This window comes from Felis catus, chromosome A1, assembly GCF_018350175.1.
Source record: "Felis catus isolate Fca126 chromosome A1, F.catus_Fca126_mat1.0, whole genome shotgun sequence".
NCBI classification, from domain to species: domain Eukaryota; kingdom Metazoa; phylum Chordata; class Mammalia; order Carnivora; family Felidae; genus Felis; species Felis catus.
In genome coordinates this window covers 34437353-34462151 of record NC_058368.1, presented here as the reverse complement: position 1 = coordinate 34462151, position 24799 = coordinate 34437353, and the positions used below count along the sequence as shown (strand labels likewise).

The window sequence follows — 24799 nt, the reverse complement described above, 5'->3', positions numbered from 1 at the left end:
ATGTCTGTGCTGACAGCTTGGAGCCTGCTTGGGATTCTCTCTCTCTCTCTCTCTCTCTCTCTCTCTCTCTCTCTTTCTCCCTCCCTCTCTCTCTCTCTCTTTCTCCCTCTCTCTCTCTCTCTTTCTCCCTCTCTCTCTGACTCTTCCCTGCTCATGCTCTCTCACTCTCTCTCAAAATAAATAAACTTTAAAAAAAATAGAGGAGAGGTGAAGAGTGTTGATATAATTGATGTTTTTACTGTGTACTGATACCTTTTTATTTGAGTTTTGTTAAACAATTGGTAATTGAAAATTTATTTCTAAGATTTTATACTTATCAAATTGTTTATGTATTCAGACTTGAAATTATTTGAAAAGTAATACTCTATTATTAAAAAAGTCAAATCATATCAAAGAGAAATAAATGTAAAAGTAAGTCTTTATTTCCCATCACTACTAGCAGCCCTATTTCCTGAAACTGGCTATTTTAACTATTTCTGGTTGTATTTATTCTGTAATTATCATCACACTTTTAAATAATGTGCTTATGTCTTATTATCAGTTTGTTAAAATTATTTTCCTCCCCACTGAAAGATAAGGAATTTTGTTCACTTAACTTGCTATTTACTTCCCTTTTTCTCTCTTTTCTGGAATGTCAGTTATGTCATTATTTAAATTTATCATTATTTAAGTTTATCTATTGACTACTTCCATAATTAAAAAATATATATATACTTAATTAGCTATGTTGGGATTCAGAAATATCCAATTGTGTTTTTCCAGTAATCAACATGAAAGGAAGAGTGGCTATTCATATTGCTTCTCTATCCCCCAACATCCATTAGTTAAATAATTACCGTCAACATATTTTAATTATAAAAAAATTTAGAGTGACATCAGCAAGATGGAGGAATGGGGAGCTCCAGGTACTCCTTCATCCCCTGGAGACACCCATTCAACAATACATAAACCAATTCCCTTTGTAAGAAATCCATAAACCAATTAAGAAGCTCCTGCACCCCCAAGCAAGCAGGAAACCAGCCACATCAAAGCTGATAGGAAAATTGGTAGTATTATCTCATCATAGTTTCTTCACATGACCCAGCTTGTGACTTGGAGGAAACTCCCAACTGTCAGCTTTTCCCTGGTAAGGGAGAGGAGATTTTAATAAAAGTCCAATGTTCTGATTTTCTTGGGGCAGCTCAAGATATTAGCTCCCACCTCACCTGTGTCAGAGTGCTGACAGGATATGGCGCATTCTAGATGCCTGAGGACCATGGAGAACATAGAAGAGCTGGGCAGTATGCGGTTGCTCAAGGAGACCATGGTACAACAAAATTGAATAGGACTCAGAGGGCTCTCAGAGAAAAGAGTGAAGTGAAAAGGAATAAAACTAGAAATCAGTAGCAGAAGAAAAATGGAAAAATTTACATAAATTTGGAAATTAAATAACACACTACTGGAAAACCAAGGGCTAAAAGAAGTGATCTAAAAGGGATATTGAAAAATATCATAAGGCAAAGGAAAATGAAAACACCAAAATTTATGGGATGTGGCAAAAGTAGTGCTGAGACTAAAGATTTTAGTGATGAATGCCTATATTAAAAAAAGAAGGCTCGAGGCACCTTGGTGGTTCAAACAGTTAGGGGTCTGACTCTTGATTTTGGCTCAGGTCATGAATTCATAGTTAGTGAGATAGAGACCCATGAAGGGCTCTGTGCTGATGGTATGGAGCCTGCTTCGGATTCTCTCTCTCCCTCTCTCTCTGCCCCTCCCCTGCTCATGTGCACATGTGTGCACTCTCTCACTCTCTCTTTCTCAAAATTAATATACAATAAAAAAAGAAAGCTCTTAAATAAACAATTTAATCCTAGACATCAAGAAACTAGGAAAGGTGAAACAAATTGTGGGATTGCAACCTGGTGCATCCACACTGGAAAACAGTATGGAGGTTCCTCATAAAGTTAAAAATAGAACTAAGATCCAGCAATTGCACTACTAGGTATTTACCCAAAGGATACAAAAATACTAATTCAAAGGAATACATATACCCAAGGTTTATAGTAGCATTATCTATAATAGCCAAATTATGAAAACAGCCAAAGTGTCCATTGACTGATGAATGGATAAGGAAAATGTGCTATATGTTACTCAGTCATAAAAAAGAATGAAATCTTGCCATTTGCAGTGACATCGATGGAGCTAGAGAGTATTATGCTAAGTGAAATAAGTCAATCAGAAAAAGACAAATACAGTATGATTTCACATATATGTGAAATTTAAGAAACAAAATAAATGAGCAAAGGGGAAAGAGAGAGGGAAAGAGAAAGAGAGAGAGAGAGAGAGGCAAACCAAGAAACAGGCTCTTAACTGTAGAGAACTGATGGTTACCAGAAGGGAGAGGGGATGGGTAAATAGGTGATGGGGATTAAGGAGGGCACTACCTATGGTGAGCACTCAAGTTGAATGGAAGTATTCAGTCACTAGATTGTCCATCTGAAACTAATATTACGCTGTATGTTAACTAACTGGAATTTGAATAAAAATTTAAAAAAATATTTTAATAGCCAATAAAATAAAATACTGATATATATAGATATTTTTAATGACAGAATTATAAATAAAGAAAAGGCTTTTGACAAAATTCAAAACTCTTCTATGATAACAGCACTTAAACTATAAATAGAAGGAAATTACCTCAATATGGTAGAGGTCACATGTGAAATTCCCATAGCTAACATCATACTCAACGTCAAAAGGTGAAAGCTCTTCCTCTAAGATAATGGACACATACAATGGAATGTTATTCAACCATAAAAAATGAAATCCTATCATCTGCTATTGCATGGCTAAAGCTTAAGGGCATGCTATGTAGAATAATCAAGTCATAGAAGCACAAATTCCACCAATATGATGTATCTAAAGCAGGCAAACTCACTGGAGTAGAAAGACTTACCAGGGGTTAAGTCTAGGAGGAAAAAGGAATCACTATTAAATGAGTTGCAGTCATCAAGATGAAAAAGCTCTAGAGATTTACTGCACAATATTGAACTTATAGTTAACAATACTACTACGCTCTACACTCTTTGTTGTTGTTGAGAGTAGATCTCGTGGGTATTTTTTCTACAATAAAAAAGGAAATTGAAAAATTCTTAGATACAGAAAAGTAAACATAGACCACAAAAGACATCATTTTACCACTGACCAGATTAACCAAATATTGTTTTTATTCTGTACTTCTGATGATTTTAAAGAAAGACATTGTGATTGTTACTGTATATGTTATTATACCTAACACCGGCCCCACTGGTAATTTTGAACAGCTAAGCAATTCCACCTACTGTTTTCTGTCCCATGGAAGCCCATGGAAATCAGAGAGCTCAATTCCACAGCATCATTTCCCACCTTCATCCCAGTCTAAAGAAAATAGCCACCTCAAATTTTTTCAAGGATTCTTCTCCTTAATCAAGACATTAATATTTATTTTCAAGGAGGTTCTGGCATCTCAGATTCATTAACTGGGGGGCCACATTTTTTTAAGACTAGTTTGGAGCAGTATATAAGCAATATAAAAGGAAGTACAGAGGATTTCCCATATACTCCCTGCATCTGCATCTGCATAACCTCCCCCATTATCAACAACCTTTACCAGAGGGGTATATGTGTTACAATTGTGGAACCTGCATTGACACATCCTTCTCATTCACGTCTCTAGTTTACATTAGGGTTCACTCTTAGTGTTGTATATGCTATGTGCATAGACAAATGGCATGTATCCACCATTATAGAGAATATTTTCACTGTCCTAAAAATCTTCCATGCTCCACCTATTCATTCCTCCCTCCCCCAAACCTCTGGCAACTTTTATTTTTTTCCATACTTTTGCATTTTCCAGAATGTTGGATAAGGAATCACAAAATATGTAGTATGCAACTTTTAAGATTGGCTTCTCTCACTTAGTAAAATGCATTTGTTTCCTCTGTGTCTTTTTATGACTTGATAGCTCTTTTTTTTTTTAGTTGTTAATTTGTTTTAGTGATGAATAGTATTCCATGGTCTGAATGTACCACAGTTTATTCACCTAGCGAAGGGCGTCTTGATTGCTTCCAAGTTTTGGCAATTATGAATAGGGCTGATATGAACACCCATGTTGAGGTGTTTGTGTGGACATACTTTTTTCCCCTTTGGTATTACCAAGGGAGTGTGATTGTTTGTATAGTAAGAGTATATTTAGTTTAGGAAAGATGCTGAACTGTCTTCCAAAGTGACTATACCATTTTGCATTCCCACCAGAATGAGTGAGACTTCCTTTCACTCCACATGCTCTAGAGGGCCACTTCTGAATCTAGGCTTCAATTAAAAATCCAAGCAATGTTAGAGTTAGTCTCATTTGCTTACACATTAAATCCCAAGTCCCAGTTGAACGTCTGACCTAGTCTTATATTTAATCTTCTTGTTTCTTCTAATGGCTATGAAACCCATTTCCAAACTAGAATCCTGTTGAAATGATCTATCAAGATCCTACAATTCTTGGAATACTCTACTTCCTCCTAGAGCTGACATTGCAGTTTTCCCTCTGTGCCATGCTGAGATTAACTTTCATAGGAATCTTGAGGGGTGGTGAGACATAGATCTTGAATGGAATGGGCAAACACTGTGAATCAGAGTCACCTGCTCCTAATGAAGTCCTTGAAAGCACTTCATGTCAGAGAAGGCTGGTTTCTATAGAAAAAGGAACAGAGATTGTTTCCACATGCATGGAATTTTCAAGACGAGTTGTGAATTAAGTCTGTGTCAAAAATGTCCCAATTGTAAGTCTCAGGTCCTAATTCTTCAAGATTGTTACCTTAACGTCAGCATATAAACTTCAGTAAGATTATGTTTTTAACTGGCATTGACAGTTTGCTACACTCAAAATCAGATTTGGGACTTTAGCTGTTTCTACCCACCTATTTCTAGAAGACAAGAGATTTTCTTTTTTAATGCTCCCATGGAAGCTTTCTACTTCTCTATCCTTGTCTTGAGTTGACAGTTCGTGACTTTGAAATTATTATTTCTTTTACTATGATTTCCAGTAGTCAGAAAGAGTTAGCACACCCTCTAGTCTTTGTAGCATCTTTGATATTATAGCAAATAAACACCACTTGACCACCCAATGCTTGGCCTTTAGATTTGACCCTATTTCTCCCCACCACTGATGATAACTTGAGTAATTGTGATTCTGTATGTCAAAGATTACTAATGAGCCACTTATTCTCTAGCAAGGAGGTTACCTTGGGTTCATAAATATGATAAATAACTGAGCAATCCAGGGTCAGGATTATATGCAATGTAGAGTCATAGCTTTTTTTTTCTTCCTTTTGTTTTTTCTATATTCTATATTCTTTGGAGTCCCTATGTGCAGATTGTACCTTAAGACTGAAGTGTCATGTTTTTCCTCCTTGAGGATGGAATAGCAATATAAAATGCATGGAAGATTTATCCCTTCTCTCTTATTTCTTAATTTATTTAAAGCTTAATGTATATCAGTATGGACTCATGGATATATATTTTGTATTTTATGTTATAATCCAATACTATTTTATTTGGTTGCTCAAAATTTTCAGCTTTGACCATTATTAACTATTTCAATTGGCTCCTGTGCTCATTCACCATCCCCTCATCAATGGATTTGTTTTGTTGTTAAATTTGTTTTGTTGAGCACTTTCTTACCTTCTGGCACTACAAACTGCTTCATATTATTATTTTTTTTATTCTTTAACAAAATAATATGTTTATTATAGACCATGTAAAAAGCACTGATATCCAAAAAAGGAGAGCATAAAAGTCACCCGTATTCTTTTATTTTTATTTATTTTTATTTTTTATTTTATTTTTGTGTGTTTAAAAAATGTTAATGTTTATTTATTTTTGCAAGAGAGACAGAGCATTAACAGGGGAGGAACAGAGAGAGAGGGAGACACAGAATCTGAAGCAGGCTCCAGGCTCTGAGCTGTCAGCATAGCATCTGATGCGGGGTTTAAACTCACGAACTGTGAGATAATGACCTGAGCCAAAGTCAGGTACTCACCTGACTGAGCCACCTAGGCTCCCCCAAAGTCACCTGTTTTCTTAACACTCAGAGGTAATCACTATTAACCTTTTATCACAACTGTTCAGTCTTCTTTTCTATGTATTCTATATGCTCTTCCATAAGTTTTTTCTTTTTTTACTAATATATTCTATTCTATGTATTCTTAATATATTCTATAATGAATAGGTTCATTATTCTTCTACATCTTCAGTAGCTACATAGGATTTCACTGTATGGAAATAGCACAATTTATTTGACCAACTCACTACTATCGGATATTTAGGTAATTTCTGGTTTCCCCTACTGTAAACAATCCAGAGATGAGGATTCTGTGGCCAAGTCCATGCAAAACGCTTTGACTGATTCCTTTGAATAAGTTCCTGGGTGAGCGGTTATTGTTTCCTGCAGGTATGCACATTTTTAAGCTTTTTTCCCCCAATTTTTATTTAAATTCTAGTTGGTCAACACATAATGGAATATTGGTTTCAGGAGTAAAATTTAGTGATGCATCACTCACATGTAACACCTAGTGCTCATCATTCTTGTATATTTTTTGCCCCAGCTTAGAATCAACCATTGCTGCAAGGGTCCCTGTTCCTTTTATTGGAGAACAGAATTAAAAACCAAGATCCGGTGCTAGGTATGCTTGTTGCTCCTTGGTTGTCACTTCCTTTAAGACTTCTGAACTAACAGAACACATAAAAATATGACACACGCCTTTTTTTTTTTTTGACTGTGGAAATCTATGAGAAAGACAATTAAATGTTTCTGATTAAAATTTCTCAGAAAATTACCTGGTTCTAGAAATGTATTTTGGTTACCATTGACACAAACATACCTTAATTTTTGAAATGCTCCTTTGGTATAAGAGAACAGTAAGTTGATCTCATGTATCTTTCTGAACTCATACTTGAGCAGTGACAAAAGTTATACTCATTCTAGCTTTATAAATAACTGCCATAATCAGTATTATCTGCTTCTTGTTCCATGGATATGCTCAAGACAGTAAAATTTGACTTCACCATAATAGGTCTTCTCCAAAATCAAAAAAAGTAATGAATTTCATAGAAAATTAGAATTTTAAATCTTAAGTGACATTTAAATGCAACCTAAGAGATCAAGGTTTCTGTTATTTCTAATTTAAGTCCCTTATTACTTGGTCAGTTACTACCTATTGTAAAAAAGCTGGTACAATCATAAATGTATAATCAAAATTATACTTCTGATGACATCTATAGAAAATATGATTTGATGAATGGATAAAGAAACTGTGGTTTATATACACAATGGAATACTACGTGGCAATGAGAAAGAATGAAATATGGCCCTTTGTAGCAACGTGGATGGAACTGGAGAGTGTGATGCTAAGTGAAATAAGCCATACAGAGAAAGACAGATACCATACGTTTTCACTCTTATGTGGATCCTGAGAAACTTAACAGAAACCCATGGGGGAAGGGAAGGGAAAAAAAAAAAGAGGTTAGAGTGGGAGAGAGCCAAAGCATAAGAGACTCTTAAAAACTGAGAACAAACTGAGGGTTTATGGGGGGGTGGGAGAGAGGGGAGGGTATTTGATGGACATTGAAGAGGGCATCTTTTGGGATGAGCACTGGGTGTTGTATGGAAACCAATTTGACAATAAATTTCATATATATATATAAAAAAAGAAAATATGATTTGATTTTTAAAATTTTATTTATTTTTGAGAGAGAGAGAAACAGAGTGTGAGCTGGGAAGGGGCAGAAAGAGAGGGACACACAGAATCTGAAGCAGGCTCCAGGATCTGAGCTGTCAACAGAGAGCCTGATGCGAGGCTCAAACTCGTGAGCCACAAGGTCATGACCTGAGCCAAAGTCAGACGCTTAACTGACTGAGCCACCCTGGCGCCCCTAGAAAATATAATTTAAAATGATCTGAATTTTATTTCCCAGAAGTAAGTGCATTATTTAAACATACTGCAACAATAATAAAATTGGTAGCCAGAGTCATTCCCTTTCTTACAATAAGTTACATTAAACTAACTAGTGTATATTCAATTCTAGTGACTCAATTTGTTGCATAAATCGTATGATAAATATAATTATTAGACTTGAAGTAATTATTCTTTTGTCTCTTTTGTATCAGGAATTGTGGAATTCTAAAGTTTCTGAACTGCTTCAAATGTATGTGTTTAAGATAGTTTTTGTTCAACATAGATGAATATGCTACAGAAGTTAAAATGATAACTCTTAAACTGGACTTTAGTTTGCCTAGGTTAGAGTAAAAGACAGGATTGTCTTGAATATCTGCTTATGAGTTTACAAAGTCACTGAAATCATTGTAATCCAATATCCTTAAAATGTCTTTCCTGTTCTTATGGGATGTATGTAGTACACATCCATTTAGCACTTGTATGATAGACACATAATGATCGTGATCATCCATTTCAGATAATTCTCTGTAAGTTGTCAAATCTTGCTGAAAAGGCATACCCTGGAGAAGCGACTTTTTTGCTTGCCTTGCAATTCAGTGACTTAGACAGGGATTTACTAGAAGTTGTAATTGGCTCTTCTGATCGACAATGAAGACCACATTTCTTAATGCTTTGACTCTCTTTGTGGATTGGTAAATACTGTGAAATAAGGCAGTATACTGAAGTGAAGTCTGCTAATGTGAAGGGAATGTGAGCTAAAGACTTCTTAAGCACCGCGGGGTGGCCTTAGACTTAAGTTTTGGTCCCAGTTTTTTACTGCTTCATTTTATCCTTTTTTGGGAAAGGTTCTTAATCTTTCTAGCTCAATCAACAAAATAAGAACTATATTAACTTGACATACGATACATAACTTGGTTGTAATGGCCATTTTTGATGGGAAGAGGCAGTAACCATTTGTTAAATGATACACTTGGCTCCTGGAAAAGTTAATAAAGGTTCCCCAAAGCACTTAACCTCCTTCAGATGAATCATTTATACACCAGGAGAAACTATCTCAATGATTATCAACACTAGGCCCAACACTCTATAAAATAGATAAAGGATACCAAATCACTTGGTTACCTATCTAAAATCTTTAGAAGGAAATCTTATGACTGATCTTAAATTAATTTTTAAATCGCTGGATTCTGAGCATGGTACAGAATGGTTCTTATTTAGTACTATTTTTTTTTTCCAAAAGAACGTCTTCTGCATAGTGAGCATTTTTTATAAGACTTGAAGGTCTACAAAGTAACTTTAATTTGTAAATATTCATAAGCTATAATTACTAATTAGTTTTTACCTCCTCCTTCTTTTCTGTAAGTATATTCTTTAATCCCCATTCTCTCAGCAGGAATCTAAAATGCCAAAATGATTTTTTCCCAAAGGCTTTCTTTCATCAATAATACAATTAGGGATAAAGCTCATAAATATAGAGAGTTACTTGCTTACTTATCCCTAGTACATAATTATATACACAGAAATGTACACATGCATAAAAATATACAGATGTATGAATTCCTTTCTCTTCCTTCTTCCTCCCTCCCTTCCTTCCTTCCAACCTTATGTCTACCTATATCTCTACCTTTACTATACATATTACATTGCAGATAGTGTATGGCAATACATAATAAATACTAGTGTGCTTTTTTTAAGTAAAACGTGTTTATTTTGATCAAGAATCCATATATTATTTGCAATAAACCAGACATGATTTTTGCGTGGTTATGAAAAGATAGGTGTTTCACTGAAACAAAAAGTTCTGCTATTCAATTAAATCAAACACTGAAGCAAATGTGACAGGTTGAAATAAGATTATTTCAAAAATGATTTAAAAAAAATTTTTTTAACGTTTATTTATTTTTGAGACAGAGAGAGACAGAGCATGAACATGGGAGGGGTAAGAGGGAGGGAGACACAGAATCTGAAACAGGCTCCAGGCTCTGAGCTGTCAGCACAGAGCCCGACGCGGGGCTCGAACTCATGGACCGCGAGATCATGACCTGAGCCGATGTCGGATGCTTAACCGACTGAGCCATCCAGGCGCCCCCAAAAATGATTTTTTATTCCATAATATAAATGTGAGAACCATTTGTTGTTATTACACTAATTGTTGACATATCTGAATTTCAGAAACAGGAAAAGAGTTTAGTGCTTTTTTTTTTTTATAATTTATATACATTTACTTGAGCTTATTTAACCTTATAGTATTCTATGAGATACAGAGAGCAGACACAATTATTGACATTAGTAGATGACAAAACCATATTTTGGAAAATTTAACTCAATAGTGAAAAGATACATAAATACTAAAAATATATTAGAATTGTGTGAACACCATCTTTGGCCTCAATTATTGTTTTGCTATAAACATTGTCATTGCTACAATCACATAGGTATAATGACATGAATATTTTGAGCTAAATGTAAAAGTGTAGTTTTCTCAAGCATTTACAAAAAAAATATTAGCTATAACTGTTTTCACCAAAATATTGTCATATTGCATGCTTTAATACCTCTTCAACAACAGCAATATTTTTTAAAAAGAAAAAGAAACAGTACTTCAGATTAATATAATTGAATTTCAGTAATATGTCATAATTACTTTTTAAAATCCAAATTGGATATTATAACTACATAGCATTTTCTCCTCCACAGATCTGGGACCAAAAGATTTGTGAGCTGGCAAAGAATACATCTCCTTTTAAGGCTGGGTTAAAATATGTTTCCCCATTTTTTTTCAATAGTTAATGCTAGGTCCATTGTATAGTTAGATCTAGAGAAGGTGCTTTCTTTTTTGTGTGGTAACAAAGAAATTGTGTGTTTTCCCCAAGTATCAAAATCTTTCATAGCTATTAGTTATGTTTTAAAATGCAATTATATTCAACTGCAATTCTTGTTAAATAAAAACACACCAAAGTTAGCAAAAACATACACACCCTACTAGGGATGAAAGTATCAGCCATTTTTTTTGTTTCTGTTTTCTTTCTAACAAACATTTCATTTTAGAATACATTTGGATTTTTAAAATACTGTGATGTTGTGAAGTGTAGAAAATTCCTCATACTCGGTTTCCTTATTATTAACATCTTGACTTAGGATATTTGTTACAGTTTATAAACTTACCTTGATAAATTATCAACTAAAATACATTGTTATTAGTTTTTATCTAATGTCTTTTTTTCTTCTGTTCTTGTATTCAGTCTGGGATATTGTATCATGTTTACTTTTTATGTCTACTGCTTTGATAATTTTGCCTTCTACCTCAGCATACTAAGTGTGAATTTCTCTTCACGATCAGGTACAGAATCACTGTCTGTATATGTGTGTATGTACATATGTATGTATGTATGTATGTATGTATGTATGTATGTATATCCCAATACATCATTTATTTGTCCAGGCAAGCACATCACATCTAGCAAGGGGATCCCCTGCATTATTTTAGTAGCTATGTACTTTCATCTTGGCTTGGTTTAGTTTTAATTTCTTGTTGCTGTAATGCTGATAAATAAATAATGTCTAGCACTATTGTAACACGCTTACATTTTCTTCATAGATATGAACAAGTATGTCTTGGGTGTTGCCATGAGGCAAAAATCATAAGTGAAAAATACTTATTATTTTATGTGTAAATTGGTAGATTGTTTTAGAAATTTCCAAATAAATTTTATGAAAGGAGGCTTTCAAAAAGTAGCATCTGTTGATTGAAAAGAAAGATTGAGTTTTTGATTAGCTAGGTGACTTTTTAGCAGTTCTTCACATTATTTGGTCTAAGGTGATTGCCCTGGCTCCAATAATTAGGATTTTTCAAAATACAACATTTTGGGGTGCTGGGTGGTTCAGTCGGTTGAGCATCAGACCTTGGCTCAGGTCATGGTTTCACGGTTCGTGAGTTCGAGCCCCGTATCAGTCTCTAAGCTGTCAGTGCAGAGCCTGCTTTGGATCTTCAGCAACCAACCCCCACCCCCACCCCCTCCCCTCTCCTACTCTCTCTCTCTCTCTCAAGAGTAAATAAACATTTTTTTTTTTAAATACAGTACTTTGTTTTTGTCAAGGACTAATCTTTCTGGTTGCAAAAAAATTCAAGATAGCCCACTTTCTATCAATTAATTCTATTATTTGTTTCTTAAATTGCAGAGTGAGGGATGCAGACGATATATAAGTGAATGGCAAATAAATACTTTCATAATAACAATATGTAAAAATGTCTAGATTTTCACGTGGCCATAACTTTTATCAGGTAAAAATAAACCAGGGAAGGGCAATATGGAATGTCTGGTGAGAATACTATACAGAATTCTAAATGAGATGTGAAAAAAGGACTCACTGAGAAAGAAGTTCTCTAACATTACATATATGCTAATATATGTTCATTTATTCATTTTTCATTCATATGTTTCTACTTTTTTATTTTGAAAACATTAAAAACTTTAGAATAAAGAGAAGTAGAATGAATATTCAGGGAACCTGGGTGGCTTAGTATATTAAACTTCTGACTCTTGATTTCAGCTCAGGTCATGATCTTGTGGTTCCTGAGATGGAACCCTTGCATCAGGCTCTGTGCTGACAGTGCAGAGCCTGCTTGGGATTTTCTTTCTCTCTCCCTCTGCCCCTCTCCTCCACTCACACTTTCTCTCTCTCTCTCTCTCTGTCTCTCTCTCTGTCTCTCTCTCAAAATAAGTAAATTAACTAAAAAGAAATTTGAATATCCTCACAATCTTCACCTAGAATCTTCAATTTATGAAATTTTGGCACATTTTCTTTTTTTCTCAATATATGTATCTATATTTCCCCTCTTCTTGGCTGAACTATTTGGAAATAAGTCCATACAGTAGCACACTTAAATACTAAATTCAAATACTAAATTTTCAAATATCTCTTAAGGATAAAGATATTCTCCTACATATCCATACCAATAACAAGCACCCAAATTTTAAATTTTAAATATTGTTTCCCCATATCCAGTCTATATTCAGATTAACCCACTGTCAGAACAATATTGTTGAGAACTATTTTTGCTTTGTTGGAATAGGATATCAAAGATGTTTTGTTATCTCTTGCTACACTAAAATATTTTAGTTGCTTAAAACAACAGTGATTTATTATTTCACATGATTCCATTGATCTGAGATTTGGGTGAGGCTCGTGACTTGTCCATTTGCTCTCCTTGACACGGACTGAGTTCACTCATATGGCTGCATTCACCTGGCAGTTTAGCTGAGATTGGAACATCTAAAATAGCCTCTCACTTCATTTCTCTATGTGGTCATTAATCATTTGAGAGTCTAGCCTGGATTTTCTTATAATATGGCAGCTGGGATCCAAGAGCAAAGGCAGAAGGTTCTTGGCTGAAGAAACTGAAATTCAAGCCAAAAGCCTTGCCTGACCACCGATACCTCACTTCTACTGCGGTCTGTTGTGCAAAGCAATTCACAAGGCCAACCTAAGTTCAAGGGAAAAGAAATACACTTCACTTCTTGATGGAAGGAAGGGCAAAGACTTTGCGGCCATTTAAATTCTATGACATCAAGGATTGCACATTGCATTAAGTTGCCACTTCTATTTATCCAATTTTAACCCAGAACAGCAATGTTGGTTTGTTTCATTTTTAGTCAATGTGTTTCAATCAGTTGCATTCATTATTCTTTTTGATGCTTAATGATCTCATCATTGGCTAATAGGTGCTCCCTAACAGTGACTTCTGTGTTCGCTAAATATGTGTAATTTCTAAGTACTAAAAAAGATATTCTGCACATGCCCCATGGAGTTTTTCTTTTTTAAAGCATTTAACGTGTGTGCGTGTGCACACACGCACATCAGCTTTTCATATTAAATTAATAAACCTTGTTTTTATTTGGACACAAGAAAACAACAAGACAATACCATTGTTTTAAAATGTATGGTTGTGTTTGCCCGTTCATGTTATTTCTATTTTGTTAACTACATATTAATTTTATTCTGTAGAATAAATTAATGTCATTTCAGTAATTTACTTGCTATAGGTTCGTTACATTTTAAAGGCAGCAAATATTGGGGTGCCTGGGTGGCTCATTCTGTTGAACGTCCAACTTGAACTCAGGTTGTGATCTCACAGCTCGTGATTTCGAGCCCTGAGTCTGGCTCTGTGCTGACAGCTCAGAGTCTGTAGCCTGCTTTGGATTCTGTGTCTCCCTCTCTCTCTGCCCCTTCCTGGCTCACACTCTGTCTCTCTGAAAAATAAATAAACATAAAAAAATAAAAAATAAAATAAATAAATAAAGGCAGCAAATATTGAGAGACCCACACTCAGTATATATCTGACTTTGTTTTCTGAGTCCTTTCTTCAAATTAGCTATGCAGAAAGGTAAGGGCTTGCCCTTTTTATTCAGGTAAATTTAACTCAATATGAAACAAAAGCTATCACTTTCCTTACTGTTTTTTTTTTTTAATTTTTTTAACATTTTATTTATTTTTGAGACAGAGAGAGACAGAGCATGAACAGGGGAGGGGCAGAGACAGAGGGAGACACAGAACCTGAAACAGGCTCCAGGCTCTGAGCTGTCAGCACAGAGCCCGACGCGGGGCTCGAACTCACGGACCGCGAGATCATGACCTGAGCCAAAGTCAGACGCTTAACCAACCAAGCCACCCGGGCACCCCTTTCCTTACTGTTTTTAAGTGACACTTAAAAAAATTAAAAAGTTGGTTGGACAGATGAAAAGTATAATATCATGACTTCTTAGCAATTTTATTTCTCAGCAACTTAAAAATAAATTCTGCACTTAAATTGTTTATCTTTTTTATTGACCTTTATGAAAAAAATAATATGGCAGAGAAGATGTTTTGATATATCTGTTAAGGATTTCCATTAGAGGCAGGGCCAGAAATGATTTTTAGGAGACAAAAGAAAATTGTAAAACTTGAAAATTAAGCTCATACAATTACTTTATTCTTTAAAAGTCTGACATATGGGTTAGGCTTACATAATGCATCTTCCTTCTCTGTGTTACGTGGATTTTATCCTAATATCTCCACAATTAATTTTGAACACTTAGCCTAAGAATAAGCAGAAGGTAATATTGATCAATTATACCTGGTATAGTGCCAACATTTTTAATAAATATTAAAGAAACTTACAAATTCAACCATTCATCTTTCTCTGCCCCCCCCCATCTTATTTGGATATCTATAAAGAATGGAGGGGTGAAATGATTCTTGAACCCTCTGGATATATCTCAAGATTACATAGTTATCTGAATAAATTAAACACATCTGTTCACATAAACAAAAATTCAAATGAAAATAAGAGGAATTTAGTTTTCCTTTCTTGTTATTCTTACGGAAGGTTTCTTCTATTGCTAATATTAGTATTTTAAATCAGGACTGGTCCTGTAATGAAAGTTGTAAAAAAGCTTTCATTAATATAGACCCTCAGTCATCAGCCTTCAGATTGTTGGTGAGCACCAGATATAGCAGCCGAAAGTCATCTATGTGTACATCAAGATAGATTTTAAAAAGATGGGATAATAAATATTCGAAGGAAGGAAGGAAGGAAGGAAGGAAGGAAGGAAGGAAGGAAGGAAGGAAAGAAGGAAGGAAGGAAGGAAGGAAGGAAGGAAGGAAGGAAGGAAGGAAGGAAGGAAAGAAGGAAGGAAGGAAGGAAGGAAGGAAGGAAGGAAGGAAGGAAGGAAGGGAGGGAGGGAGGGAGGGAGGGAGGGAGGAAGGGGAAGGAGAAGGAGTGGGGAAGGCAGGAGGGACCAAGTGGGCCTGAATGTTTCCATCAACTTGTCTAAACTTCAGAGAGCCTTTTTCTTGACTCTAAGCACCTAAAATTCCTTTTCTTAGGGTATTTACTTTAGAAAACTTTAATTGTAAATTCTTCCTCCACTCCTTTAAGAGGTAAATCTTTTAAAAAATCCTTTGCCAGCTTTACTAAAGTTCAGGAGGGTCTCTCTAAGGACCTGGCAGCCATCCCTTTGAAATGTAACCATCAAAGAAGAGGCATTACCTCCAGGTTTCTATATGAGGGCAGGAACACCTTGCTTGCTTCAAGTTGTAAAACTATCTCCCATCATGAAGGTAAGAGAAAATTGACTTTTCCTCTGGGTAAGGTTGATAGGCAAATACAGATGGCCTATGAGCTTCCCACCTCAGCTCTTAAATACTCTCTAGCTGCTTGTTTCCATGGAGGCCAACATCTCTCTGCTATCACAATAGCCTTAAATAAAGACCACCTCGCCTGTTTAACTTTTCACAAGTGCAAATTTTGCTTTGGCAGTTGGAAGGAAGGAGAATGAAGGTGGGGAGCGACAGTGCAGGGGAGAGAGGGAAGTCATAAAGAGACTAGAAGGGAATACAAGCTAATTACTTTAAAACCTGGCTGTGGAAAAATGTTCTTCACCCATGTTTAAGCCTGCAGAGCATTTTGGTATGTGGATGAATTGTGGATTGCTCAACTAGTCCTGTACTCATAGACATGTGGGTTATTTCCAAACTTTTGTACTTACAAATTGTACCATAACAAAATAACCATACACATGAGCTTTTTCATGATGTGGCAATTTTTCCCAGAAGTGGGTTTGCTAAATGCATATATGTTTTCATAGTATTTCTAAATTCCTTGCTACGAGGATTGTACCATTTTTTATTCCTACTGCCAGTGTATCAAAGAGCTTGTCTCTTTCCTGGCATTGCCCTAACACAGAGTATGGTCAAACATTTGGGTTTTGGCTCATCTGTTAGATATTAAGGGCAGCTCTGAGTAGAGTTAATTTGTATTGCTCCTACCATGAGTGACATTGACCCCAATGTTCTTGCAGATCTGACAGGAGATATCCCAGTTTGTTCTCTTGCCCATGTATTTGTCTTCCTATATCTTCACCTCTGACTTAGACAAGTTCTTCTCATTCACTGAGATAATATACAAAATAGGATGATAATTTCCTTCATTCCTAACACCTCCTTGTATCTGTTTCTATACACTCTACCTCAGGAGAGTGCAAGACAGTGGCTTATTATTCTAACCTTAAAAGCAAACAAACAAACAAACAAACAAACAAAAATCCCTTTGTTGATCCCACCATCCCATCTACTTACCTCCCTACTTTTCTATTTTACAGAAGTCTTTTAAAAATTGCCTAGTTTCCCTGTCATTTCCTCTACCTCTGAGGTTCACTCTTGTCCCTTCACTGGAATGAATCTTGTCAAGCTTCCCAATGTCCTCCATGTTGCTAAGTTCAAACATCAGTTTAAAGCCTTTCTTATTTGATCTATCAGCATTTTTTTTTTAAATTCATGACACCCTTCTCCTTGAAATACATCTTTATTTCCAAGGCAGCACAACCTTCTTGTTTTCTTCATTATAAGATGCTCTTTTCCCACTGTCTGGGGTGATATTTTTCGCAACTCAAGAGTTAAGAACTCTTAATTCTGGAAGGCTCTAGGGCTAAGTCTTTGGACCTCTTCCATTATCTCCTGACTCTTGGGGATCTCACCCAGTTTTATGCCTTTAAATACTAGTTATATGATGATTAGTTGTCAAGAGAGGAAGGAAGCATGCTTAATAGACACACAGACTCTCACTATGTATCACTAGCTCTTTGCCCTTGAAACAAATACTTAACTTCTTTATGACTCAGTTTCCTCACTATAAAATGTTGATAGTAATAGTACTTAACCTAATGAGAATTTTGTATGAAATAAATAATTCATACATATATTAGAAAAAAAATAGTTCCTGGTATATAATAAGTGCATTATAAGCATTAATTCATTCTATTATTATAGTTTCAGGGAAATTCTCTCCTGAAACTGCAGACGAGTGTATTTAGCTGCTTTTTAAACACTTCACTTGATTATTTTGTTAAGGACTCCAACTTCACATATACATAATACCTCTTGACTTTATGCCTCAAACCTGCTTTGGCGGTCTTCCCCTTCTATGTGGTGAGGAATTCTATTTTTCAGGTGAACAAGTCTTTCTCTCACATTCCAAGTATGATATGTCCCCAAAATCTTTTTGACTTTGTCTTCAAAACAAATCAATAATCTTTTCTCTCCACCTCCATTGCTACCATTTTAGTTGGAGAGAGCATGGTCTCATATCTCGATTCTTGCTCTTGATCTCCCTGCTTCTGCCCTCGGCCCTCTTTAACATATGTTTGCACACAGCAGCTAGAGTGACCCAGAATACATATGATCTCTTGTTCTGTTTACAACTCTCCCATGACTTTCCAACTCAAAAAGCCGAACTCATTGTCATGGCTTACAAGATCCCAGAGAATATACGGCCACATGCCTGACCTCTCTGACCTCTAATTCTATGACTTTCCCCTGGCTTTTTCCTCTCTGTCCTTATTGGCCTCATTCCTATTCCTAGAACACTTACTTATGTTCTGCCTTAGGGCATTTTTTTCTTGTTGGTCTTTCTGTCTAGAATGCTCTCTCCACAGACATCTAAATGGCCTGACTTTCTCATAATCTTAAATTCTTTACTCAGAAATCAACTTAATGAAGAGGTCTTCTTCTCTCATCATACTATTTAACATTGAATTCCCTCCCTCTTTCACCTCTGCACTTCTCTGTTACCTGTTTTATTTCTTTCTTTAGCACTTTTAGCATCCTATATATTTTTACTGATTTTTCTCATCTATTTTATGTCCTTCTCTCACCAGAATATAAATTCTATAGGGACTCCTAATTTTTCCCCCAATTTCAAATCCTCAGTATTGGAATAGTGCCTGGTACAAGGGAGACCTTTATAAATATTAACTGAACAAATCAATGAATTAAGTATGCCGTTGATTGAAAAAATTACAATTTTTTCAGACCACTATGTATTTGAAGGGCAATTTTCCAGAATAAATCCGAAACATGTATTCAGAAGTATTTGTTCACATTCATATTTAGTAAATAAAGCATAGAGAAGAAAATAAAAAAAAATATTTCACTCTATATATACACATAGACACACATGTATAATAAAATATACATTCTAACTGTATGTGAATAAAGTTATACATGTTTATGATTGAAAAATTATAAAATGCTGTGCCAAAATAACTCAAAAATAAAAGAAGTAAAAACAATTACTCCATCAAGAAATCATTGAATCACTATTGACATTTTAGCATATGATTCCACTTGTTTTATATATACATATATATGTGTATATATGTATATATATATATATATATATATATATATATATAGACATGAAAACTTGAGATTTTTATAAATGCATAAACCTTCATTATAATTAAACAAGATATTCACACTTTGACAGACATTATGCTGGATATCACAAATTGTTTCCTATTTATTCATCTTTTACACATAAAAAAACTATACTATCACCTTCTTGAGTTTAGATGAGGCCAAGTAATTAGCTTCAGCCAATGAAATATGAGCAGTAAAAATGTACTTCATGTCCATGATGGACAGAGGAAATGCCGTTCAGATTCCCCTGCTCTGGGCTTTGTGGAGGGATGTAGCCACAATTGAAGCATCCTGGATCTCAGAGTTAGCACATGGAGACCAGATGCCCGGACTATGGTAGATTCTGTGCGAGTGAGAGATAAACTTACATTAGTTTATTAAGAGCTGCAAGTTGCTTGTTACTTCACTATAGTTTATTACTTTCTGGACTAATACACCCATGATGACATTTTCCCTAGTTGTAATTTTTCTTAGATAATTATTTTAATTCTCACATATCATTCTCTCATGGATGCTTCAACATCTAAATTTTAACAAGGTTAATGAAAAGAAATGTGAAGCTTCCTCTCCTAATTTTTTTTTTGGGGGGGAGGGGTTTGGTTAAGAGTTTGTTATTACTCTAAAGAAGTTGACAATAGCTCTCCTATTGTCGATTCTGATTCATTGCCCTTGGTAGAAAGTATATTTTCGACTTTCAGGTAGAATAAAAAATACTTCACCTTTCTGTGTGACAATTTTGGAAGATTTGCTTGGGTATGAAATAGCAATCCCACCTTCCTGACTAAAGGCATATATGCTGATCTGGAACAGTCATTGCATGGCCTGCATCTCTGCATCTCTGCATCTGCAAGAGAGGATTTGGCTCGGCCCAGTCAATTTCTTCCTCTGCTTTAATTTTGAGGCAGATCCTTTCCTGAGAGATGTCATTTCTTGCATTGTAGCACAGAATCGACAGAAAAGGAGATGAAAACCGCCAAAGAAATGTGCTGGACTAAAGCTAGGGTAGTGCTGTAAAGTGTGACAGATGTATTATCATAGCTGTGTTCTGAAAAGAAAGTGGGAAGGAAAATCCCATTCCTGAAATTTGATTAATTCAAGTAAATAATCTTGAAATTAATTTTATTTCTGCACTGTTATCTTTTGACCAGGCTACAGATCTGAGAACCTGGCTGTATCTCCTAATTTAAACGGGTCTCCTACCCTTTTTCTTTTACTCATGGCTCAAACCAAGGTTTTGACGACCTGTGTCTTTATTTCATGTATCTTGCCCAAAATAGGTTTGCAAATAGATTTGCAATTACCTAAATTTACTTCATCTTTTAAATTTTTCTCAAACTCACATTTTCTATTTCTAATCATATCCATAAGTAGAAAAGGAGTCAGACAATTATCACCTAGAACTCAGACAAATCATTGTCAAAAATCAGTCGTTTTGATAACTGACTTGGTCCTATACCTACTTGTTTAGTGAAAATGAGCTGCTTTGCAGATTCTGAAAGGACCCTGTCAGAGTTTTGTAGTCATGGTTCTATTCTCTAGAGAGAAAATAGTTTGACATTACTAAAATTCAATTATAAAAAATTAAAACAAATCGAATTTATCGTGAAGAGTTCAAACAAATTCAGTTTGCTTTGATAAATTCAATACTAGTTTTGATCAAATAAAAATGTGATGCTACTTTATCAGCAATCATAAAAATGTAAGCCTATTTTGTCTTCAGAAAATCTCTTGGAGACAGTTAAAAGGTATCTTAGTGAAAACACAATTTATATTGTATCTTAATTTTATAGCCTAAAGGGAGAAGTTGACAGTGTGTATTGTATCAGCATACAGATTGTATGACTAAGTATCTTCATTTCCACAATAGTTCAATATTTTCTTTCTCAGAGAAATAAAGTTTAATCTTATAGGCTTGTGGCCTGAAAATGATGTCTATAGTTATATTAAACCTAGTAGACAAGTGAAAAATAAAAATGTAAAAATGCATATGCTAAATAAATCCAAATAAATTCCATACTCTAAAACTTTCCATTAGTAAAATTGGTAATAGTTATGAAAGATTTGTTTTGGGGCACCTGGGTGACTTAGTCGGTTAAGCGTCCAACTTCAGCTCAGGTCATGAGTTCAAGCCCCACGTCAGGCTCTGTGCTGACAGCTCAGAGCCTGGAGCTTGTTTCAGATTCTGTGTCTTCCTCTCTCTCCACCCTTCCCCCACTCGTGCTCGCTCTCTCTCTCTCTCTCTCTCTCTCTCCCTCTCCCTTTATATATATATATATATATATATATATATATATATATATACACACACACATATATATATGTATATATATGTATATATATGTGTGTGTATGTATACATATATGTGTATATATATATGTGTGTGTATGTATATGTATACATATATATGTGTATATATATATCAAAAATAAATATTAAAAAAAGATAAAGATTTCTGTTTTTAGTAAGATTGTAGGAAATCTTAAAACCTCATGTAGTTGGTATAAGGGTAAAATTTTAGATTTTCAAAAATGTTGTGTTTACCTATTAAGAAAACACCATTTGGTATATGCATTGACTCAGAAATTCTACAGGTAGATATTTATCCTCAGAGATAATAATTATGTTTTGTGCAAATATTTTGAAGCTAGGATACTTATCACAAGGTGTTTATTATCCCAAATTGTTTGACGATAACTGAATACATTAAAAAAAACAAGAATAACCATTAAAATATATCAAAATATATTCATATGATGCAAAACCTCACTTTATTTGTGTTATATAATAGAAGAACATTTACTTCCTTGAAAGGATGCTCTTCATACATAGAAAAGCAAGCCTTTATGATATTACGTTATTATTCTTTGTATGGGTTATATAAGATATATATATATATATATATATATATATATATATGCATATATACATACATACATACATACATAAACACACACACAAAATATGTCCATACACACTCACACACACAGATTGTGTGACTTACAAAACTTACAAAATGTATTATCAATAATGATTATCTCTGGTGTTTGCATTATGAGTTGTTTTAATTTCCTTCTTTCAGTGTCGTCTTGATTTTTACTCATTAAAGACAAATTGAAGCCTTTGCTCAAAGCATCATTCCACAGCCAGAGCACATGGACAAGCTACCATTTTGAGTGGTTTTCTTCCCCATTGCATTAACAGAGAGAAAGAGTATGTGGCAAACTCTCCCAGTGGCTCTTGAAGGTATATCCAGAAGTTAGACATGGCCAAAGCAGGTCTCAGAGCCACTGCAAACTTCAAAGAACATAGAGACAAGCCATTCTACTCTGCATGTGACTGTAAGAATGAACACTGGAGGTACTGTGAAGAACATTCATGACTTCCACACTTAAGGGGTAAAAGATGGAGAGGAAGAGAGAGGGAAAGAGGAGAAGGAAGGCAGACAATAAGGCATTTTATTTTTTAATAATTTTTAAATGTTTATTTTTGAAAGAGACTGTGAGCAGGGGAGGAGGAGAGAGAGAGGGAGACAGAGGATAAAAAGCAGGTTCTGTACTGACAGCAGTGAGTCTGATGCAGGACTCAAACTCATAAGCGTGCGAGATCATGACCTGAGTTGAAGTTGGATGCTTAACCAACTGAGCCAGCCAGAAGCCCCAAGACATTTTGATCACACGGACATTTTTAATGACAGAAATTCATTCCTTGTGTGGTAATTGCAGCTCTCCCTGAAATTTTCTTTTAATTAGTTAAACTTCATGCAGTGGTTATTGAAGCTTCCAGCGCTGTTTTGCCTGTAGGTTTATCTAAGGGAAAGAGAGAGAGAGAGAGAGAGAGAGAAGTTCATTAAAATAAAACCAAAAGAACGTTAGTGAAAGTATAACAGAAAACATTGAATTCGAGGATTTGAGGTCCACTACCTTATTTTTATCAAGTGCAGCTTAATTTGCATTATTCTTATATAGTTGTGATTATCCATTGTGTTATAGCTTACATTATAATTATATAACTTCTATTTAATGGACAGTAGTGAGTTAAAGATAAAAGTGCTGAGAAAGTGTTTCTCCTGTTCTCTGCCAGCCATCGGCCTTTGATATATGGCTACTTTGATTTAAAGAAACAGAGAACATATAAATAAAGGATTTTCTTAGTTTCTTGATGAGAACTGTCTTCTCTGTGGAACTACACACAAGTTAGCTGTTTCCTATCCAAAAAATAGATTTTCTTGTGGGCTAGATAAATAATTTCTCTCACAACACGGAGGGAGAGAGAGAAAGCTTCAGAAAGACACAAGGCATCAGAATACATCATAAAGGGAGTATTTCCTCAGCAAAGAAGCTGGGGATGTAAGGAAAAAGTTCACGATATAAGATCCAAAGCACCTGAGGGGTATATAAGAGCTCAATAGCAGGAGTAGAATGCAAGGTGGTAAAGAGTGTGTGGTGTGCGCATGGCCAAGGGTAGGGAAATTTAGTCTACAAAGAACAGTTTAAAGGGGAAAAAGAAAAAGAGAGACGAATGGGTTCTTGAAGAGTGCAAACCTAGTAATAATTGTAATAAATATCAATCCATCAACTTCAGAGGGAGCATAGAAGAGGTGCTACGGTACATCCTACCGTAGGCAGTTTCTGGAGAAAAGAGAAGATCAATTTAGCCAGTAGAATTGACATGAAAAACATGGAGCTTTATGAAGAGGGCAGAAGAAACAGATTTAGATACCAAATTAGCCCACCGATAAGAGAGGCAGACATCAACTCACATGAGAGTTTATTTCTATCTATAATTCATATTTATATATTTCATTTGACTACTTGTGAGTATAACTGTGTACATAATGGGTCCATAAGTTAATCTGATGGGCTCTTTGTCTTTAAAAGTTAATGTAAGTAGCTTAATTTTTCAAGGTTTTTATTTAAATTCCAGTTATCATACAGTGTAATATTTGTTTCAGGTATACAACAGAGTGATTCAACACTCCTATCCAACACCCAGTGCTCATCGCAAGTCCCCTCCTTAATCCCCTTCACCCATTTCACACACACACACACACACACACACACACACACACACACACACACCTCTCCTCTGGTAACTATCAGTTTGCACTTTAACAGTTTTTAAGACAAAATCAGTAAACATGGATGGATCTACCTGATTCCACGGTAAGATCATCCTTCTTGCCTAAAGCTCTCCTATCTACCAGCAACAGAAAGCTCAGAATTAAGTCCAAACTGAAGTAGGTTGACTTGGCTTACATGAAATTCATAGAGAGATGCATGAGAATGTAGCTAATTTGAATTCCCTCTGGAAATGAATTATTTTGTGGCTAATTATTTGCCTCCTGGAAAGACTGCAGGCAGCTTTGAGTGCCATGTGGTCCCCACAGGGAAACATTTATTAGGGACAAGGACACAAGATGATAATGACATGCAGGCATCAGTCCTAGAAAAGCAATGTTTCAAATACATGGTCTAATATGGTTGGCAGTAAAAATATAAATGTTTTTGTGTAGAAAGGAATTTGGAAAAGTGAGACTATTTGATGTCACGAAAAAGAGTTACATAGCAGTATTGAATAATGTGGTGATTATGGCTACT

General features: G+C 35.2%; 1 long non-coding RNA gene across 1 annotated transcript in view; it reads left to right on the top strand.

The window, feature by feature from the left end:
• The window catches only part of LOC123384353, a 936858-nt gene that overhangs the window by 904979 nt on the left and 7080 nt on the right, over nucleotides 1–24799 (top strand). The gene's annotated exons all lie outside the window — the stretch shown is intronic.